This window comes from Bombina bombina, chromosome 1, assembly GCF_027579735.1.
Source record: "Bombina bombina isolate aBomBom1 chromosome 1, aBomBom1.pri, whole genome shotgun sequence".
NCBI lineage: Eukaryota > Metazoa > Chordata > Amphibia > Anura > Bombinatoridae > Bombina > Bombina bombina.
In genome coordinates, this window is record NC_069499.1 from 90,200,734 (window position 1) to 90,222,109 (window position 21,376).

Genomic DNA, 21,376 nt, shown 5'->3' on the forward strand with positions numbered 1-21,376 from the left:
GAGGAACTTTTGAGGTAAAATATCTTTCTTTTTTACATAGAGATGTTCAGGAGATATTTTCTAGTCAGCTTTTTACAGCTATGCTGCATCACTTTCAAGTGTTAAAACATTTGGGTATTATGGCCCTTTAATGCTATGTATTTAGTGTTTAATGTTCTGAAAAAGAAAATGAAAAAGTATCTTGAATGTTAAAGAAAATCAGATAATTCATGTTTATTTTTTCAGCATATTTTTGCTTTTAAAAAAACAGTCTACTCCAAAAATATTATTGTTTAAAAAGATAGACAATCCCTTTATTACCCATTCCCCAGTTTTGCATAACCAACATGGTTCAATCTGCTTTTTACCTCTGTGATTACCTTGTATCTAAGCATCTTCTGACAGCCCCCTGATCACATGACTTTTTATTTATTATCTATTGACTTGCATTTTAGCCAATATGTGCAGTGTCATGCACAACTCCACGGGAGAGAGCACAATGTTATCTATATGGCCCACATGAATTAGCAGTCTCTTGTTGTGAAAAGCTAATAAAAAGCATGTGATAGGAGACTGTAATGGCTTGGATACAGGCCGAAATGTAGGGGTTTATATGTTATAAAGTATATTAATACAACTGGGGAATGGGTAGTAAAGGCGTCATCTATCTTTTAAAACAATAACAATTCTGGTGTAGACTGTCCCTTTAATTTTAAGCATGTCTCTACTAAATTGTTTATCAGTAGCTCGATTTTCCTTCATTAGTAATTTACACATTGGTACTATTTGGTTGATGTTACAATAGCTCATACATCACACCCTCCTGGGAAAAGGGATATAATGTATGGTAATGTAATTATCATTTGTTTGCATTTTATATAAAGACTACCACAGTAAAACACATGGGTTTTAAAAATATCAAAACTTTTTAATGTAGGAAGTCCAAGAGACCTGTTTACTTGCATATTTCCTCCACATTATTTCTATCGCAACTATGGGCTCTGGGTACAATGGCTCCCCATCTAGTTCTTTAATCCACATCATACACTGATCACACTATGCAATATGTAGTACTGTTCGACATCTAACACCCAGCATGGTGAGAAATACAGATACTCTCAGTAAACTTATTTACCTAAAGGGATAGGAAATTCAAAATTAAACTTGCATGATTCAGATAGAGATGGTCATTTTAAGACGTTTTTAAATTCACTTCTATTTTCAAATATGCTTGGTTCTCTTGGTGTCCCATGTTGAGCAATAATACATACATATCCTACTCTAGAGGGAGCTAGCTGCTGATTGGTGCCTGCACACATTTATCTTTTCTGATTGGCTAACTAGATGTGTTCAGCTAGCTGCTCCCCCAGAGGCAGAACTTTTCTCCACTTTCTGCTATAATGAAAACATTTCTGCAGATCAGTTTGAAATAAAATTTTAAATTAGGCAGTTACACTAAAGCACCAGTTCAATATTGCAATCTGTTGGTCAACTGTAGAATAAAGAATATTATAACAATTTTTAAAGTTGTATAATATAGTGCAGCAGTTGAAAAACGCATTTCAAATTAGCTGCAAAGAAAAAAAGTTTTTAAAACGTCTAGTGGAAAAATCCCTGAGAGCCAATCAACAATAAATGCAGCGCTGCTCCATATTTGACTGTTCTCTTCAAACTGCACTTTTTTCTGGCTGCACTGTGTTAAGGAAAACTTACACAGTGCAGCCAGAACACAGTGCTGTTTGAAGAGAACAGTCTGATGCAGAGCTGCGCTGAAAAGTGAAAGAGCTAACAGTTCCTGCACGTGCACATGCTGAATTTTCTGTTATAACATCTCAGATGACAACATGTTCTACCTTGAGGGCTGCTCCTTCAGCAAAGGATAACAAGAGAATGAAACAAATTTGATAATAGAAGTAAAGTTAAAAAACAATTTAAAATTGTATGTTCCATCCAAATCATAAAAGAAAATTGAGGTTTTCTGTCCCTTTAAGTTTACCTAATTAAGCTTATCTTTATGATGGTGGTTTCTTGCTGTTGAATTATAAAACTTTAAGAGTTCCTAGGATTTTTAAAGGAAAACTGTGAGAGAAAAAAAGGTATTTTGCCTTAAACTATAGTAATTAAAGGGACACTCAAGTCAAAATTAAACTTTCATTATTCAGATAGAGTATGCAATTTTGAACAACTTTCCAATTTACTTCCATTAACAAAATGTGCACAATCTTTTTATATTTAGACTTTTTCAGTCACTAGCTCTTACTGAGCATGTGCAAGAATTCACAGAATATATGCATTTGTGATTGGCTGATGGCTGTCGCATGGTAAAGGGGGAGTGGAAATGGTCATAACTGAAATTTATCCAAAAAAAATCTACTCATTTGAAGTTCAGACTTAATTCTATTGCGTTGTCTTTTTATTATGCATTTGTTGATTGTGCAAATCTACTGTATATTTACTGGTTTAGCACCTTTACATATTCCTTTAAAGTAAAGAAAACCCATTCTCCCATAGATTCCCTTAGCATACAGTGTTTTTACTGCAGCTGGGCATTCTGGGTATGGACATGCAACCTTAAAGGGACATAACACACAAATTGTAAGCTGCATAACAATGTACCTTCATATCTGGGAAGAAGTTTGCAATGAATAATGCAGCTTTATTTTGTCAAATGAGCATATTTAGTTTTTTTCTTTTCACGGATTTCCCTGTTTCTCAGAACAAAAGAACTATTGCTAACCAGTCACAAATTAATACGCAGATATAGCATGAACTTTGTTGGCACATGTGCTGTTAGGAAAGGACAAGAGAGTAGGTAAAGTAGTACTAATGGTAAGTACCTATAGGTGCCAAATATTTTTGTAATCAACAAGCACCTGTTAGGGGGGGCAATATAGCACTAAGGAGACTCATAGATAAATGAGTAACAAAGTCTGTAACAAAAAGAGTGCTTTACCCCTGCAATTATTTAGGAAAAATTCTCCCTGAATAATACAGGAACGATTTTTAACCGTTCATACTTTATCTTTATTGGTTTAACTATTCAATCATACATGTTTAAAAACACTTAAACTCTCTAGATATCAATATATAGCATAGATGTGTGAATAATACCTCTGAGAATCATGCATCTATATGTGAAACATTGTACTTGGTTTGTATAATATCAAGCAGTCAGATACAAACATTATCTTTTGTAGCCGGCTATTAATAAATTCAGAAATAACATTGTAACAAGAGGACCTGTTAATATGTGGGATGTCAGATTATGAGATTAAAACTATCTAGCTAATACTCTATCTGTAATTATAAAGTCCTTGCTTGCACAGTCAACTTTAGCATAGCTGCTCAATGTAATAGATTCTGTCTGCTTGAACGCTATTGATATCAATATACAGCATAGGTATGTGAATAATACCTCTGAGAGTCATGTATCTAAATATGAAACATTGTACTTGGTTTGTATAATATCAAGCAGTTAGATACAAACAATATTTTTTGCAGCCGGCTATTAATAAATTCAGAAATAATGCTGTAACAAGAGGACCTGTTAATATGTGGGATGTCAGATTGCGAGATTAAAGCTAATAAGCTAATACTCTATCTGTAATTATAAAGTCCTTGCTTGCACAGTTAACTTTAGCACAGCTATTAAGTGTAATAGATCTGTCTGCTTATGCCCCTTCTATAGCGGGGCCTAGATTAACATTTAACTGACTTGTTTCACTAACATAGCACAACGTCTGATCTCAGAATATAACACACATTTACAAGCTATTGGCAATTAACAGTTATCATAGAGAGTAAGCAGTTAAAAAAGGAGTATGAACTCTCTGAAGCAAGACCCCTGACACGTGTTTCGCTCACGCTTCCTCAGAGGGGTTACACGCCGGCTGTTTGGTAAATCTATTTACTGGTTAATAAGTCCCACATTGGGTGTGGGATTGGATGATCATGAGGAATTATCTTGATTCTGATTGGTAGGATTGCATGTCAATCATGTTTAGGCATCATCCAATGGGGATACATTTTTCATTTGAAGCCTTATGCTATACTCTGTTACATGTTGCGCACTTATGCATGTTGGTTGCGATAATATGTTACTTTGCAAACTTATGCATGTGGGTTACGATGATATAGGTTACTTTATCAGGAAGTTCTTTATGTTACTGCTGAAGAATAAGTTCTAAAATTTCTTATTGTACATACTATCACTTGTTGTGTGTATTTTGTATTATACCACAGAGATATTGTTTGGTAATAGGACCATGTGCAGGGTTTTCAATCTGTTTATTGCAGGTTGGTATTTGTAATAAAGGTATTGAATACATCAGTAGCATGACAGTAATGACAGATGTTTTAAAGACAGGAGCAAGATTACGCAGGACACTGTGTATACTATTTCTGACATATTTTTATAGAGTATCATAGGGGTATGGTGTCTAATAAAGTTAGTATTTCTCTAGGGTTAAGTGGGTTGTTTTCTAGGGCAATAGATACCAGTGCTGTTTTTAAGAGGAAAATAGTTTAATTTAGTTCACATTAGTATGTGTAGATTTTAAGGGTGCAGGAATAAATGTTTCCAAATATTAGGTGAAAGTCTATAAATTTGTTACTTAAGTGTGTTATATGCACATATAGTTGAAGAGGTGGGTCACATAAATAAAAATGTAATAATAAAGTGAAGTGGATGTAATGTATATATAAAAAAACAAGCATATTACAGCATATTTCAAGTCAGTGATTCCACTTTTGTGAATTGTTAAAAAATATTGTGCCACTGATGTGATAGTTTTACCTTTGGGTACATCCTTTGTGGCATTTTTTATATTATTGGCATGTTCCAAAATTCTTACCCTGGCTTCGCGGGTTGTCATGCCTACGTAAATATATTTGGTTGTGATGTAATATAATTATAGATATACAAAGTAATTGTTATATTCATCGAGTCCTTTAGGTTGTATGGAGTCTAATAGATATATCCATCTACATTCTGACTTTAAAAGTGCTTCTTCCAGATTTCCTTCTCTTATGCCCAGAGAGATTTTCTGTATCACAGCATATTTCAAGTCAGTGATTCCACTTTTGTGAATTGTTAAAAAATATTGTGCCACTGATGTGATAGTTTTACCTTTGGGTACATCCTTTGTGGCCTTTTTTATATTATTGGCATGTTCCAAAATTCTTACCCTGGCTTCATGGGTTGTCATGCCTACGTAAACTTACTTGCATGAACAAAAAAGAACATAGATCACTCCTGTCGACCGACATGTATAGTGTTTTTCTTATTTGTGAATTTTGCCTTTTTTGTCAGTGATTTGTTTGATTTTAGTTACATATGTACATGCTGAACATGAACCACATGGATACATTCCTGGGTCTTTTGGTGTTTTCTTTGGGATATGAACGTAGTGGCTTTGAACCAACTGATCTTTTAGATTTCTGGGTCTTTTGTGCCCTGTGGTTATTTTATGCCCTATCATAGGTGCAAGTGTGGTATCATTTTGTAGTGTGTGCCAATTTGTATTCATACTCCCAATTACCTGTTGCATTTGGGGATTGTATGTGGTAGTTAATCTTGAACATATTTCTTCTTGATTTTTGGCTTTAGGTTTTAATAAGTTGTTTCTATCTTGTTTTAAAGCTGCCATTCTGGCTGATTTCACTGATCGTTTACTATATCCTCTTTGGATTAATCTTTCCATCATTTCAGTGCTTTCTTGTAAATATGTTTGTACATTGGAGCAATTTCTTCACAGTCTTATGAATTCCCCTTGGGGTATTGCTTTGAGTGTACTTGGAGGGTGGACACTGGTATGATGCAATAGGGTATTTGTAGATGTTTCTTTTCTATACATTTGTGTATCTATGCTGCCATCTTCATTTTTTCTGATGGTAAGATCTAAAAAATTCACTGTACTTAAATCTGCTTGATACAAATTTTAGCATTTGCAGAATAAAGGCATTATGTTGTTGGTTGGTATTGGTGGATAAAAAATAAATCATTGCTTTTAAGCCATCATTATGGTGAATGCTGGTATACAGTGATTCAACATCCATAGTTACTAGGCAGGTTGTGTCTGTTATTTTGAGATTTCGTAGTACTTGTAACACTTCCATTGTGTCACAAATGTAAGAAGGTAACATAGTTAGGTATTCTCTTAGTCTCAAATTTATGTATTTACTGGCTAGTTCAGTTAAGTTTAAGATTTTGGGAATCCTTTAATGTATTTACTGGGGAAATGGTTCGATATGCACAGCAAATACCCTTGTGGGTCAGATATATTGATGATGTGCTCTTACTATGGGAAGGCACAAAAACAGAATTGGAAAAATTCATACAAATACTTAATATTAATGATAAAAACATCAAACTGACTTAGCAAGCAGATTTAAGTACAGTGCATTTTTTAGATCTTACCATCAGACAAAATGAAGATGGCAGCATAGATACACAAATGTATCGAAAATAAACATCTACAAATACCCTATTGCATCATACCAGTGCCCACCCTCCAAGTACACTCAAAGCAATACCCCAAGGGGAATTCATAAGACTGCGAAGAAATTGCTCCAATGTACAAACATATTTACAAGAAAGCACTGAAATGATGAAAAGTTTAATCCAAAGAGGATATAGTAAACGATCAGTGAAATCAACCAGAATGGCAGCTTTAAAACAAGATAGAAACAACTTATTAAAACCTAAAGCCAAAAATCAAGAAGAAATATGTTCAAGATTAATTACCACATACTATCCCGAAAATAACTACAGGGTACAAAGGACCCAGACATCTAAAAGATCAGTTGGTTCAAAGCCACTACATTCATATCCCAAAGAAAACACCAAAAGACCCAGGAATGTATCCATGTGGTTCATGTTCAGCATGTACATATGTAACTAAAATCAAACAAATCACTGACAAAACAGGCAAAATTCACTAATTAGAACAACAATATACATGTCGGTCGACAGGAGTGATCTATGTTCTTTTTTGTTCATGCAAGTAAGTTTATGTAGGCATGACAACCCGCGAAGCCAGGGTAAGAATTTTGGAACATGCCAATAATATCAAAAATGCCACAAAGCATGTACCCAAAGGTAAAACTATCACATCAGTGGCACAACTTTTTTTTAGCAATTCACAAAAGTGGAATCACTGACTTGAAATATGCTGTGATACAGAAAATCTCTCTGGGCATAAGAGAAGGAAATCTGGAAGAAGCACTTTTAAAGTCAGAATGTAGATGGATATATCTATTAGACTCCATACAACCTAAAGGACTCAATGAATATAACAATTACTTTGTATACCTATAATTATATTACATCACAATCAAATATATTTAATTATGCACATTTGACCACAGCTCATTACTACTTAATGTTTAAGTACTTCATCCCTTTCCTAGGCACTTTTCCCTTAGTCTATAAATAATTATGTTAATTACTTAACGCTTTACTATGCAAGTATGCACACTTAGTAAGCAATAATACACAATATTTAATAAGGCAACTAATTTGTGACGCTCCATCACTAATTTTTTGTTTTTTTTATATACATTACATCCACTTCACTTTATTATTACATTTTTATTTATGTGACCCACCTCTTCAACTATATGTGCATATAACACACTTAAGTAACAAATTTATAGACTTTCACCTAATATTTGGAAACATTTATTCCTGCACCCTTTAATTTAGTTCCCATTAGTATGTGTAGAATTGAACTACTTTCCTCTTAAAAACAGCACTGGTATCTGTTGCCCTAGAAATTTATAAACAACCCACTTAACCCTAGAGAAATACTAACTTTATTAGACACCATACACCTATGATACTCTATAAAAATATGTCAGAAATGGTATACAGTGTTTTGCATAATCTTGCTCCTGTCTTTAAAACATCTGTCATTACTGTCATGCTACTGATGTATTCAATACCTTTATTACAAATACCAACCTGTAATAAACAGATTTAAAACCCTGCATATGGCCCTATTACCAAACAATATCTCTGTGGTATTATACAAAATACACACAACAAGTGATAGTATGTACAGTAAGAAAATGTAGAACTTCTTCTTCAGCAGTAACATAAAGAACTTCCTGATAAAGTAAGATATATCATCGTAACCCACATGCATAAGTTCGCAAAGTAACATATATTATCGCAACCAACATGCATAAGTGCGCAACATGTAACAGAGTATAGCATAAGGCTTCAAATGAAAAATGTATTCCCATTGGATGCCTAAACATGATTGTCGTGCAATCCTACCAATCAGAATCAAGATAATTCCTCATGATCATCCAATCTCACACCCAAGATGGGACTTATGAACCAGTAAATAGATTTACCAAACAGCCGGCGTGTAACCCCTCTGAGGAAGCATGAGCGAAACACGTGTCAGGGGTCTGGCTTCAGAGAGTTCATACTCTCATATTTTTTAACTGCTTACTATCTATGATAACTGCTGATTGCCAATAGCTTGTAAATGTGTGTTATATTCTGATATCAGACGTTGTGCTATGTTAGTGAAACAAGTCAGTTAAATATTAATCTAGCCCCCACTATAGAAGGGGCTTAAGCAGACAGAATCTATTACACTGAATAGGTGTGCAAAAGTTAACTGTGCAAGCAAAGACTTTAAAGCTAATAGGATAATACTTTATCTGTAATTATAATCTCGCAATCTGACATCCCACATATTAACAGGTCCTCTTGTTACAGCATTATTTTTTAATTTAATAATAGCCGGCTACAAAAGATATTGTTTGTATCTGACTGCTGGATATTATACAAACTACGTATAATGTTTCACACATAGATACATGATTCTCAGAGGTATTATTCACACATCTATGCTATATATTGATATCTAGAGAGTTTAAGTGTTTTTAAATGTGTATTATTAAATAAAGTATGAATGGTTAAAAATCGTTCCTGTATTATTCAGTGAGAATTTTTCCTAAATATTTGCAGGGGTAAAGCACTCTTTCTCCAACATTGGTGTGTCCGGTCCACGGCGTCATCCTTACTTGTGTGGAATATCTCTTCCCCAACAGGAAATGGCAAAGAGTCCCAGCAAAGCTGGCCATATAGTCCCTCCTAGGCTCCGCCCACCCCAGTCATTCTCTTTGCCGTTGCACAGGCAACATCTCCACGGAGATGGTTAAGAGTATGTGGTGTTTAAATGTAGTTTTTTTATTCTACTATCAAGAGTTTGTTATTTTAAAATAGTGCTGGTATGTACTATTTACTCTGAAACAGAAAAGGATGAAGATTTCTGTTTGTGAGAGGAAGATGATTTTAGCAGACAGTAACTAAAATCGATTGCTGTTTCCACATAGGACTGTTGAGATGAAGTAACTTCAGTTGAGGGAAACAGTTAGCAGACTTTTCTGCTTAAGGTATGACTAGCCATATTTCTAACAAGACTGTGTAATGCTGGAAGGCTGTAATTTCTCCTCATGGGGACCGGTAAGCCATTTTCTTAGTTTCAAACAGAATAAAGGGCTTAATATGGGCTATAAAACTGGTAGACACTTTTATGGGCTAAATCGATTGCTTTATTTGGACATTTTATACATGTTTATGCTGATAATTCACACTTATAAACTTGGGGAACGTTTTTTAACGTCAGGCACTATGTTAGACACCTTTTCCAGTCAGGGAGGGCCTTCCCAGTTGTAGGCTGAGCCTCATTTTCGCGCCATTACTGCGCAGTTGTTTTTGAGAGCAAGACATGCAGATGCATGTGTGAGGACCTGAAAGTGGTTGGAAAAGTTTCTAGAAGGCGTCATTTGGTATCGTATTCCCCTCTAGGCTTGGTTAGGTCACAGCAAAGGCTGTAGCTGGGACTGTATAGGGGTTAAATTTGTAAACGGCTCCGGTTCCGTTATTTTAAGGGTTAAAGCTCTGAAAATTGGTATGCAATACTGTTAATGCTTTAAGACACTGTGGTGAAATCTTGGTAAATTTTGAACAATTCCTTCATACTTTTTCACATATTCAGTAATAAAGTGTGTTCTGTTTAAAATTTAAAGAGACAGTAACGGTTTTGTTTTAAAACGGTTTTTGTGCTTTATTGACAAGTTTAAGCCTGTTTAACATGTCTGTGCCTTCGGATAAGCTATGTTCTATATGTATGAAAGCCAATGTGTCTCCCCATTCAAAATTGTGTGATAATTGTGCCATAGCGTCCAAACAAAGTAAGGACAGTACTGCCACAGATAATGAAATTGCCCAAGATGATTCCTCAGATGAGGGGAGTAGACATGATACTACATCATCTCCTACTGTGTCTACACCAGTTTTGCCCACGCAGGAGGCCCCTAGTACATCTATCGCGCCAATGCTTATTACCATGCAACAATTGACGGCTGTAATGGATAACTCCATAGCAAATATTTTATCCAAAATGCCTGCATATCAAAGAGAGCGCGATTGCTCTGTTTTAAACACTGAAGAGCAGGAGGGCGCTGATGATAATTGTTCTGTCATACCCTCACACCAATCTGAAGTGGCCATGAGGGAGGTTTTGTCAGATGGGGAAATTTCAGATTCAGGAAAAATTTCTCAACAAGCTGAACCTGACGTTTTGACATTTAAATTTAAATTAGAACATCTCCGCGCACTGCTTAAGGAGGTGTTATCTACTCTGGATGATTGTGACAACTTGGTCATTCCAGAGAAATTATGCAAGATGGACAAGTTTCTAAAGGTTCCGGTGCACCCCGACGCTTTTCCTATACCCAAGCGGGTGGCGGACATAGTGAATAAGGAGTGGGAGAAGCCCGGCATACCTTTTGTTCCCCCCCCCTATATTTAAGAAATTATTTCCTATGGTCGACCCCAGAAAGGACTTATGGCAGACAGTTCCTAAGGTCGAGGGGCCAGTTTCTACTCTAAACAAGTGAACTACTATTCCTATCGAGGATAGTGGTGCTTTCAAAGATCCTATGGATAAAAAATTGGAAGGTTTGCTTAAAAAGATTTTTGTACAGCAAGGTTACCTTCTACAACCCATTTCGTGCATTGTTCCTGTCACTACAGCAGCGTGGTTCTGGTTCGAGGAACTAGAAAAGTCGCTCAGTAGAGAGACTCCATATGAGGAGGTTATGGACAGAGTTCACGCACTTAATTTGGCTAACTCCTTTATTTTAGATGCCGCTTTGCAATTAGCTAGATTAGCGGCGAAAAATTCAGGGTTTGCAATTGTGGCGCGCAGAGCGCTTTGGCTAAAGTCTTGGTCAGCGGATGTATCATCCAAGACAAAATTGCTTAACATCTCTTTCAAAGGTAAAACTCTCTTTGGGCCAGAATTGAAAGAGATTATCTCAGACATCACTGGGGGAAAGGGCCACGCCCTTCCACAAGATAGGCCTTTCAAGGCCAAGAATAAGTCTAATTTTCGTTCCTTTCCCAATTTCAGGAACGGACCGGCCTCTAATTCTGCATCCTCTAAGCAAGAGGGTAATGCCTCACAGCCCAAACCAGCCTGGAAACCTATGCAAGGCTGGAACAAGGGTAAGCAGGCCAAGAAGCCTGCTGCTGCTACCAAAACAGCATGAAGGAGTAGCCCCCAATCCGGGACCGGATCTAGTAGGGGGCAGACTCTCTCTCTTTGCTCAGGCTTGGGCAAGAGATGTTCAGGATCCCTGGGCACTAGAAATAGTTTCTCAGGGTTATCTTCTGGAATTCAGGGAACTACCCCCAAGGGGAAGGTTCCACATGTCTCACTTATCCTTAAACCAAATAAAGAGACAGGCGTTCTTACATTGTGTAGAAGACCTGTTAAAGATGGGAGTGATACACCCGGTTCCAATGACGGAACAAGGAATGGGATTTTACTCAAATCTGTTCGTAGTTCCCAAAAAAGAGGGAACCTTCAGACCAATTCTGGATTTAAAGATCCTAAACAAATTTCTCAGTGTACCATCGTTCAAAATGGAAACCATTTGAACGATTCTACCCACTATCCAGGAAGGTCAATTTATGACTACCGTGGATCTAAAGGATGCGTACCTACATATTCCTATCCACAAAGAACATCATCAGTTCCTAAGGTTCGCCTTTCTGGACAAACATTACCAGTTTGTGGCCCTCTCATTTGGGTTAGCCACTGCTCCAAGGATTTTCACAATGGTACTCGGGTCCCTTCTAGCGGTTCTAAGACCGAGGGGCATTGCAGTAGTACCGTACTTGGACGACATTCTAATACAGGCGTCGTCCCTTTCAAGAGCAAAGGCTCATACAGACATCGTTCTGGCCTTTCTCAGATCTCACGGATGGAAGGTGAACATAGAAAAAAGTTCTCTGTCTCCGTCAACAAGAGTTCCCTTCTTGGGAACAATAATAGATTCCTTAGAAATGAGGATTTTTCTGACAGATGTCAGAAAGTCAAAACTTCTAAGCACTTGTCAAGTTCTTCACTCTGTTCCACGTCCTTCCATAGCTCAGTGCATGGAAGTAGTAGGGTTGATGGTTGCAGCAATGGACATAGTTCCTTTTGCACGAATTCATCTAAGACCATTACAACTGTGCATGCTCAAACAGTGGAATGGGGACTATACAGACTTGTCTCCAGTGATTCAAGTAGATCAGAAGACAAGAGATTCACTCCGTTGGTGGCTGACCCTGGACCATCTATCCCAGGGAATGAGATTCCGCAGACCAGAGTGGGTCATTGTCACGACCGACGCCAGTCTAGTGGGCTGGGGCGCGGTCTGGGAATCCCTGAAAGCTCAGGGACTATGGTCTCGGGAAGAGTCTCTTCTCCCGATAAACATTCTGGAACTAAGAGCGATATTCAATGCTCTCAGGGCTTGGCCTCAGCTTGCAAAGGCCAGATTCATAAGATTCCAGTCAGACAACATGACGACTGTTGCATATATCAATCATCAGGGGGGAACAAGGAGTTCCCTGGCGATGAAAGAAGTGACCAAAATAATACAATGGGCGGAGGATCACTCCTGCCATCTATCTGCGATCCACATCCCAGGTGTGGAAAACTGGGAAGCGGATTATCTGAGTCGTCAGACATTCCATCCGGGGGAGTGGGAACTCCACCCGGAGATCTTTGCCCAGTTGACTCAATTATGGGGCATTCCAGACATGGATCTGATGGCGCCTCGTCAGAACTTCAAGGTTCCTTGCTACGGGTCCAGATCCAGGGATCCCAAGGCGACTCTAGTGGATGCACTAGTAGCACCTTGGACCTTCAACCTAGCTTATGTGTTTCCACCGTTTCCTCTCATTCCCAGGCTGGTAGCCAGGATCAAACAGGAGAGGGCCTCGGTGATCTTGATAGCTTCTGCGTGGCCACGCAGGACTTGGTATGCAGACCTGGTGAATATGTCATCGGTTCCACCATGGAAGCTACCTTTGAGACAGGACCTTCTTGTTCAGGGTCCATTCGAACATCCAAATCTGGTCTCCCTCCAGCTGACGGCTTGGAGATTGAACGCTTGATTCTATCAAAGCGTGGGTTTTCAGATTCTGTGATAGATACTCTGGTTCAGGCCAGAAAACCGGTAACTAGAAAGATTTACCATAAAATATGGAAAAGATCTATCTGTTGGTGTGAATCCAAGGGATTCCCATGGAATAAGATAAAAATTCCTAAGATTCTTTCCTTTCTGCAAGAAGGTTTGGATAAAGGATTATCTGCGAGTTCTCTAAAGGGACAGATTTCTGCTCTATCTGTCTTACTACACAAACGACTGGCAGCTGTGCCAGATGTTAAAGCATTTGTTCAGGCTCTGGTTAGGATCAAGCCTGTTTACAGACCTTTGACTCCTCCCTGGAGTCTAAATCTAGTTATTTCAGTTCTTCAAGGGGTTCCGTTTGAACCTCTACATTCCATAGATATTAAGTTATTATCTTGGAAAGTTTTGTTTTCGGTTGCTATTTCTTCTGCTAGAAGAGTTTCTGAGTTATCTGCTCTGCAGTGTACTCCGCCCTATCTGGTGTTCCATTCAGATAAGGTTGTTTTGCGTACTAAGCCTGGTTTTCTTCCTAAGGTTGTTTCCAACAAGAATATTAACCAGGAGATTCTACTAAGAAGCTACAAAAGAGTTCAGACAAACATCTTCTCTGTTTGTCGTCTATTCTGGTAAAAGGAGAGGTCAAAAAGCAACTTCTACCTCTTTCCTTTTGGCTTAAAAGCATCATCCGATTGGCTTATGAGACTGCCGGACGGCAGCCTCCTGACAGAATCACAGCTCACTCCACTAGGGCTGTGGCTTCCACATGGGCCTTCAAGAACGAGACTTCCGTTGACCAGATATGTAAGGCAGCGACTTGGTCTTCACTGCACACTTTTGCCAAATTTTACAAATTTGATACTTTTGCTACTTCGGAGGCTATTTTTGGGAGAAAGGTTTTGCAAGCTGTGGTGCCTTCCGTTTAGGTAACCTGATTTGCTCCCTCCCTTCATCCGTGTCCTAAAGCTTTGGTATTGGTTCCCACAAGTAAGGATGACGCCGTGGACCGGACACACCAATGTTGGAGAAAACAGAATTTATGCTTACCTGATAAATTACTTTCTCCAACGGTGTGTCCGGTCCACGGCCCGTCCTGGTTTTTTTAATTAGGTCTGATGAATTATTTTCTCTAACTGCAGTCACCACGGTACCATATGGTTTCTCCTATATTTTTCCTCCTGTCCGTCGGTCGAATGACTGGGGTGGGCGGAGCCTAGGAGGGACTATATGGCCAGCTTTGCTGGGACTCTTTGCCATTTCCTGTTGGGGAAGAGATATTCCCCACAAGTAAGGATGACGCCGTGGACCGGACACACCGTTGGAGAAAGTAATTTATCAGGTAAGCATAAATTCTGTTTTTTTGTTAGACTTTGTAACTCTTTTAGCTGTTTAGAAAGGGACTGGGGTAGCCTGCCCTCTTCTATTCCCTTATGGGGGTTTAGTTCAGATGTATTTTATAGCAAATAAAGCAAAATAATTAATGAATATATAGTAAAACATTTTATGTGGTGTTAAAATGCTGAGTTTAATGGTCCTTTAATTAAAGGGATAGTTTACCAAAATGATTTGTGTAAATCATCCCTTTAGCGTGAAAACGGTTGGTAATTAATTTTAGGCTTTTTTTTCAATGTTTAGCTGATTTTAAACACTCTGATTTGTTTTCTTCCACTTTATTTTGCCACAGACTTCTCATTCCCTTCCCACCCCCTGTCTCATAAAGGGAATTCATGTGCCTCTTAACACAAGGTTGTAGAGTTTCCAGGGGACTTAGTTTTGGGAAAGTGCCAAGGTGAAAGCCGAGCAAGAAGCAGGCCAGATGCAGTGAAATAATGCAGCCACCGTTGGCTTACATGAGCGAGTCGTGCAGTTATTTGGGGAGATATAGGAGTAGCGTTTTTACTAGGTTCTTGTTTCAGTCAGTAATGTTTACACATGGCTGACAAATCGCCTAGGATTACGAACTTGCGAGTCAGATAAAATGTACATTGTGGGACCCTAAGGCACAGACTGTGTTGTGGAGCACTACAGTTTGCAATCTCTGCATTGCTATGTGTTACTGTTACATAGTTGTTGGTTTTAATCTGATGTTTATATTGTCATAAGGGTATTGCATGACCTTTTCTTGCCTTGTTTTCACACTCTAAATACCTACAGTATCACTTCATATTCTCACTGCATATTTAAGCTTTAAATCTTCATAATTTGTGACTTATAAAAATCTTACCTGTATCCAAATTATTTGGTGGAGCATTTTTAAATTTTTTGTTGCCCTAGTCCCATGATTTATGTGCTCCATGTTACCGGCTTTTCAGGCTGTTGTTTTCTTCTTAAAAGGGAAGAGTCCACAGCTGCAATCATTACTTTTGGGAAATACAGAACCTGGCCACCAGGAGGCGGCAAAGACACCCCAGCCAAAGGCTTAAATACCTCCCCCACTTCCCTCATCCCCCAGTCATTCTTTGCTTTCCCTCATCCCCCAGTCATTCTTTGCCTTTCATCACAGGAGGTTGGCAGAGAAGTGTCAGAAGTTTGAGAGAGTCTCTTATGGAGGGTAGTACTCTTCTCAATGGGACTGGAGTTTTAAGTAATCCTGTCAGCCTCTCAGTGAGAGCATGGATGAAAGTTAGTCCGGATATGCAGTGGGTGTTTTCCTGCGAACCCATCCCGACTCATATTAACAGCTCCTTGGTAATCAGCATTAACAAGTTTCGCTGCCTACCTTTCTTCACTCAAGTCCTTGTCAGAAGAGAGGCTATCTGTCACACTTGAAGTGCCGTGTTTCTGTTCCACGGCGTAGATTCCGGTAAGATCGTTTAATTTTATTTTGATATGTGAATGTAAAATTAACTAAACAAGGTAGGTTCCCAGTGGGACTGCTTTTATCTTAATAAGGAATCATGGGTTAATATCTCCTGAGGGTTATTCAACAGGGGGGACTTTTAATCATGTTTGTTATATGGTTCTATCTGCAAATGTGTAGCTATACTTAGGCTCACAGCCTTTACGGAACATAACGGCCTTCTTTTAATGACGCGATCTTTCAAGATTGTGCGTCCTTTTCGTGACTGGCACGGTGCACCTTGTGACGGGTGCGGTTGCGTTGTTTTTCACTTCCGTATGCTGACTGTGTGCGACCGAGAGAGTCTTGCTCGTGGGTTGTCTGGTTCAGAGGAGGTGGTTAGTGCCCCAGCCATTGGGGGTCTTAAGGGGTGCCAGTTAGTTTTTTTGTAATCCCAAGATTATATAGGATTCTGATATGCGCGACACGAATGCCTCCGATACGGAGGATGTGTCTTGTGATGAATATGAAATGGCCCGGGTAATCAATGCCCATCAGTTATGTTCCGATTGCCGTTCTAGATTACACTCTTCTCCCGAAGCAGGGAGCTTAGAGTGCGTTGAGCCATCCGCCTCCGAGGTTTCCATGAAGCGAGTGCCCCAGTCCATTTCTCGGCTACGCAAGCAGGTGTCCCTATGGCCTTTACTTCTTCTCCGGAGGGTGGCTTGTTTCTTCCAGAGGTTACGGCACAGTTCCACATGGCCAATTCTATGGCGCCGAATCATTTATATCTCCCAAGTGAAGTATTTCTAAGATACTGTCCGTTTTCCGTTAACCAGGGCCTGTCGAGCGTGGGATTGCCCAGTTCAGTTCGGCCTTCTGGGGAAGCGTTGGCCCCTGAGGCTTCAGGGGCCCCTATCTCAGGGCCAGGATCTTCAGTTGATCCAGCGAGGGATGATTTTGCCTTCAGTTATAGGCTGGCTCGTCCTTCGTGTTCTTTTAAGACATGTTTTGGCAATGTTGGAGGATCCCAGTCCTAGCCGGGTGAGGGATCCGAGGCCTTAGAAGCTGGAGGGCAAAATGGATATGACGTTTGGGGATGAAGCCAATCTCCTTAATGTCTCCGTTTTCTTTGCTTTGTTTTCGATTCCAGTTTTGAGCTTGGGTGAATGGGGCTTTTTATCGGCTGGTCCCGTTGTCGTCCTCATTCACCTTGATCGTTCACCCGATGGGTGCTGCCTTAATTTTATTTTTCTTCATAAATGGAAAGAGTCCACAGCTGCATTCATTACTTTTGGGAATTAAGAACCTGGCCACCAGGAGGAGGCAAAGACACCCCAGCCAAAGTCTTAAATACTCCTACCACTTCCCGCATCCCCCAGTCATTCTTTGCATTTAGTCCCAGGAGGTTGGCCGACGAGTGTCAGAAGTTTGTTTTGTCTCTTATGGAGGGTAGTACTCTTCGACATGAGACGGGAGTTTTAAGTAATCCCATCAGTCTCAGTGAGGGCTTGGATGAAAGTTATAGTCCAGATTGCAGGGAGAGTCTTTCTGCGAAACCATCCCGACTCATGTTAACAGCTCCACAAGCAATCGGCGTTGTTGAACTTCGCTTCACTGCCTGCTTTCTTCTCTTAAGTCCATGGCGGAGGCCATCGAGGGTTAATATCTCCTGAGGGGAATTATTGAACAGGGGGGTTTTAATCATGTTTATGTGATTCAATCTGCTTATGTGTAGTGTTAACTTGGACTCTTGGCTTGGAACATAAAGGCCTTTGGAAGTGACGCGACCTTATGGTTGGGCGCGCTTTTTTTGGATTGTACGGTTCACCTTGTGACTGGGCATGTTTACGATTTGGTCTTCCATTTCCGCATTCCTGACCGCGTGGCAACGGTAAAATTCTGGTCGGCCAGTGTCTGGTTCATAGGAGTTGGTTAGTGCTCTAGCCATCGTGGGTGTCAGGTGCCGTTTATATTTTGTTTTCTTATAGTCCATATTATTATGTTCTCTATCCAGTTATGGAGGAGGATTCTAATGCTGAGACTGTTCAACTTTCAGATTCTTTGACTTGTGAAGAATGCGAATTGGCCCCGTTGACGCATGTCAATCAGTTATGTTCTGTATGTCATATTAGAGGGCCTTGTTCCTCAGGCTCGGGGAATCAAGGGACTGCTGAGCCATCCGCCTCTGGGGATTCTGTCCTCCAGGAGGCGAGTTCCCTACCGCTCCCTACTACTACAAATGCGGCTTAACCAGATTATGTTTATCACTCCTTGCAGGGTGGCTTGTCTCCCCCCCCCCCCCCCCCCCCCGAGGTCGCAGCACATTTTCGCTTTCACATATTTTTGGCGATTATGCGTCTGCAAAGTCCAGACGTTTATTTGCGTTTGTGCTCATGCTCTATTGTCCCGGGTCTCCAGGGCCTTGGCTGGGCCTATGCAGTTCCCTGCAGGTGTAGCTGTCCCTGAGTGCCTTTTGTTACAGAATAGCGCGCCTTCATGTTTTACTCAGACACGTTTTTGAGTTATTAGAGGACCCCATTCTTAGCGGATACTGGAGTCCGCAGTATTCTACTTCGAATGGCTCGCCTCATTAGACATGAGGGGACGACATAATCTACTGATTGTCGTTTATTGAGATCCTTCCCAGTTTTGTTGGAAGATCAGGGTTCCGTTTGCCTGGTCCTGCGGGTGTGCCTGTTCTTCTTGGGCGTTAACCTACGGGTTGCCTTATATTTTCTTTTATCCGGTTAGGATGTCTTTTATTTTGAATTATATGTTCCTTTGGGAACTTTCTCTGGGATGGATCCTCGCTGTTTACTTCTGCGGAAGTTTGTTACGGGGCATGTTAGTCCTATGTTTGTCTGTTATTCTCTTCCCCTCTGAGGGAGGATTTAGGCAGCTTGGCGGTTATGATCCTGTCTGCAGGCTGGTCCTGCTCAGGTTCATTTCTTCTGTCTCGAGGCTTGTTTAGACACGTGGCGCCTCTTCTGCCTGGCTGGGCCCGTTGAGGCGCCGAGTGCTCTCTTTATTATTTGTGTTTTTCTTGTTTTAATTTTACAAGTTTCAGCTAAGCATTCTAAAAGGTCCGCGAGGCAGGAACGATGTTTCAGTCTTTATTTAGCCTTCAAGCTGGTTGACTGAGTCAGTGGAGTTTCGCTGCGTCACTCTCTTCCAATACTCTCAGGACCTAGAGGGTTATTCCTCATGTGAAAGGATTGGGGGCTTAGCACCTCCTTGCTGTTGTTTTGGGCAGTTTGGCCTTTCTGAGGCTCTGGGAAATTGTCCTATTGGACTTGTTCCTTCCATGGTCCTTTTGGGGACCTGGTTTTCCCTTTGGAAGATGGTTGTTCCTTTTTTAGGACATTGGGGCTCTGCTTAGGGTTTTTCCCCGGAGCTGGGAATGATCCGCATCCTTTTTTCATGTGATCCTCTGACTCTTATTGGAGGTGATGTGGAGACTAGTCTTGCTCGAGTGACTTTGTCGTCGAGGTATCCCCTTGCTTTGAACGTCTTGTGGCAGTTTGAACACCTATGGGCTCTAGTGTCTTGGTTTGAGATGCCTTAGCTCCTTTAGCGTGTTGGACTTCGGCAAGGGGTGGTCTCTTCCTTGGGTCAGGACTTGCGAGGTGTTCTCATTATCCGGGTTATTCTGGATATTGCATTGATATCTCCCTGTGGGTCTGTTTTTTGTATCAGACGGGGTGTTTGAGTTTCTGGGATATTGTTTGTTTCTAAACAATTGGGGTCTCGGACCCGTCATCGCCCTGGTTCTTCCGGTGGCTGAGGCTTTCGCTCAGCATTTTCCATTGTGGTTCCCGTTGCGGGTTGTTACCAGACTTTGCAGACTTTATGGCGGTTTTGGTGTTCTCCACTTCCAGGGAACTTGGGCTCTGACCTTTGGTCTGGCTAGTTGACCTGGCCCCGGTTGGCCAGGTTTTCTGAGTGCCGATGCTCATGGGGCTTGCCTTACGCTTATTGAACGGTTTGCAGGGTATCCGCTGCAGCTATTGCACCTTGTCTGTGTGATGGCAGGTTAATTTCTAAGGGGATTCCTTCCAAGTTCATCTGCATTGGAGATTGATCTCTTGTTCAGCCTGTGGCCTTGTGTCCTGTGGGCAGGTGCTCTGTATTTAATGGTCCCTTTTTCTTAGGGGGGCTTGTTCTCTTTATGGAGGTTTGGTCCTTGTCTTAGGGCTTCTCCTGTATTCAGGCGGTGGAACAAATTATTTAACCTATGTTGAAGAGTACATGCTCTCTGGGTTGTTCTGTTCTATCTGGAGTCTTGCTGGCTTTGCGTTGAGACTATGTTGGGGCCTTTTTTTGCTAGATTCTTCAGCCTTGTCGACTGTCTATAAGGAGTTTCGGTTGGGCTAGGGCCATTCTTCTGTTCTTTTGTGAGCTGGTGTGGGGGGTCTTTTGTTCCCCTGTTTTCAGACCTTCCGACGCTTGGGCGTAGGTTTTGAGATTGTTGTTCATCTTGGGGGTGCAGTGGGCCTCGTTGAGGTTCTGTGCTTCTCCTATTTTTTTTTTTTTTTTTTGAGACCTGTGTGTCGGTCTGGCGGCTTGGATTGCCTGGAGTGTGCTCTCTGTCTTGGAGTCTTTGCAATCTGATCTTTTGTTTGGCCGCTTTTTACTTCTCAGCAAGTATTTTCTTTCTGTGTTAACCTGATGGTGATTGTGTGTTCTAGACTCAGGTGTTTACCTTGTCTGGGTTTGCTACACGTATTATGTGTTGAATACCTCAGTATTCTAAGTTCTGACGTTTTGAGGACTCCGTCTTCAGTTGTCTTTTTATGTGCTTTCGCACGATGTTGAGAGATAAGTTTTCTCTGTTCTGATTCCCGGTCCTAATCCTTGTGGTTTTTGTTTGGTTTGGGCATTGCTTCCCCTTGTTTGTCAGGACCCATTTGCGTCTTTGTGACCTGGGCTCGTTCTGGGAGTTCTTTCTTTTATGGAATTTGTGGTGACCTTTCGGTTTCCCTTTGGTTCTCCTTGCCCTATCCCTTTGGGAGTTTTGAGCTGGTGTTCCCTTCGTTAGTGAGGGGTGTGTGGTTGGGGACCGACTGCTGAGCAAAGGTGTCTTTTGGAGGACTGTTGGCTCAGCTGAGTTTGATTTTGCGGTCT

General features: G+C 40.5%; 1 protein-coding gene across 1 annotated transcript in view; it reads left to right on the forward strand.

Moving 5' to 3' along the window:
* Positions 1-21,376, forward strand: part of DICER1 (dicer 1, ribonuclease III) — a 292,090-nt gene that overhangs the window by 216,464 nt on the left and 54,250 nt on the right. The window lies entirely within an intron of this gene.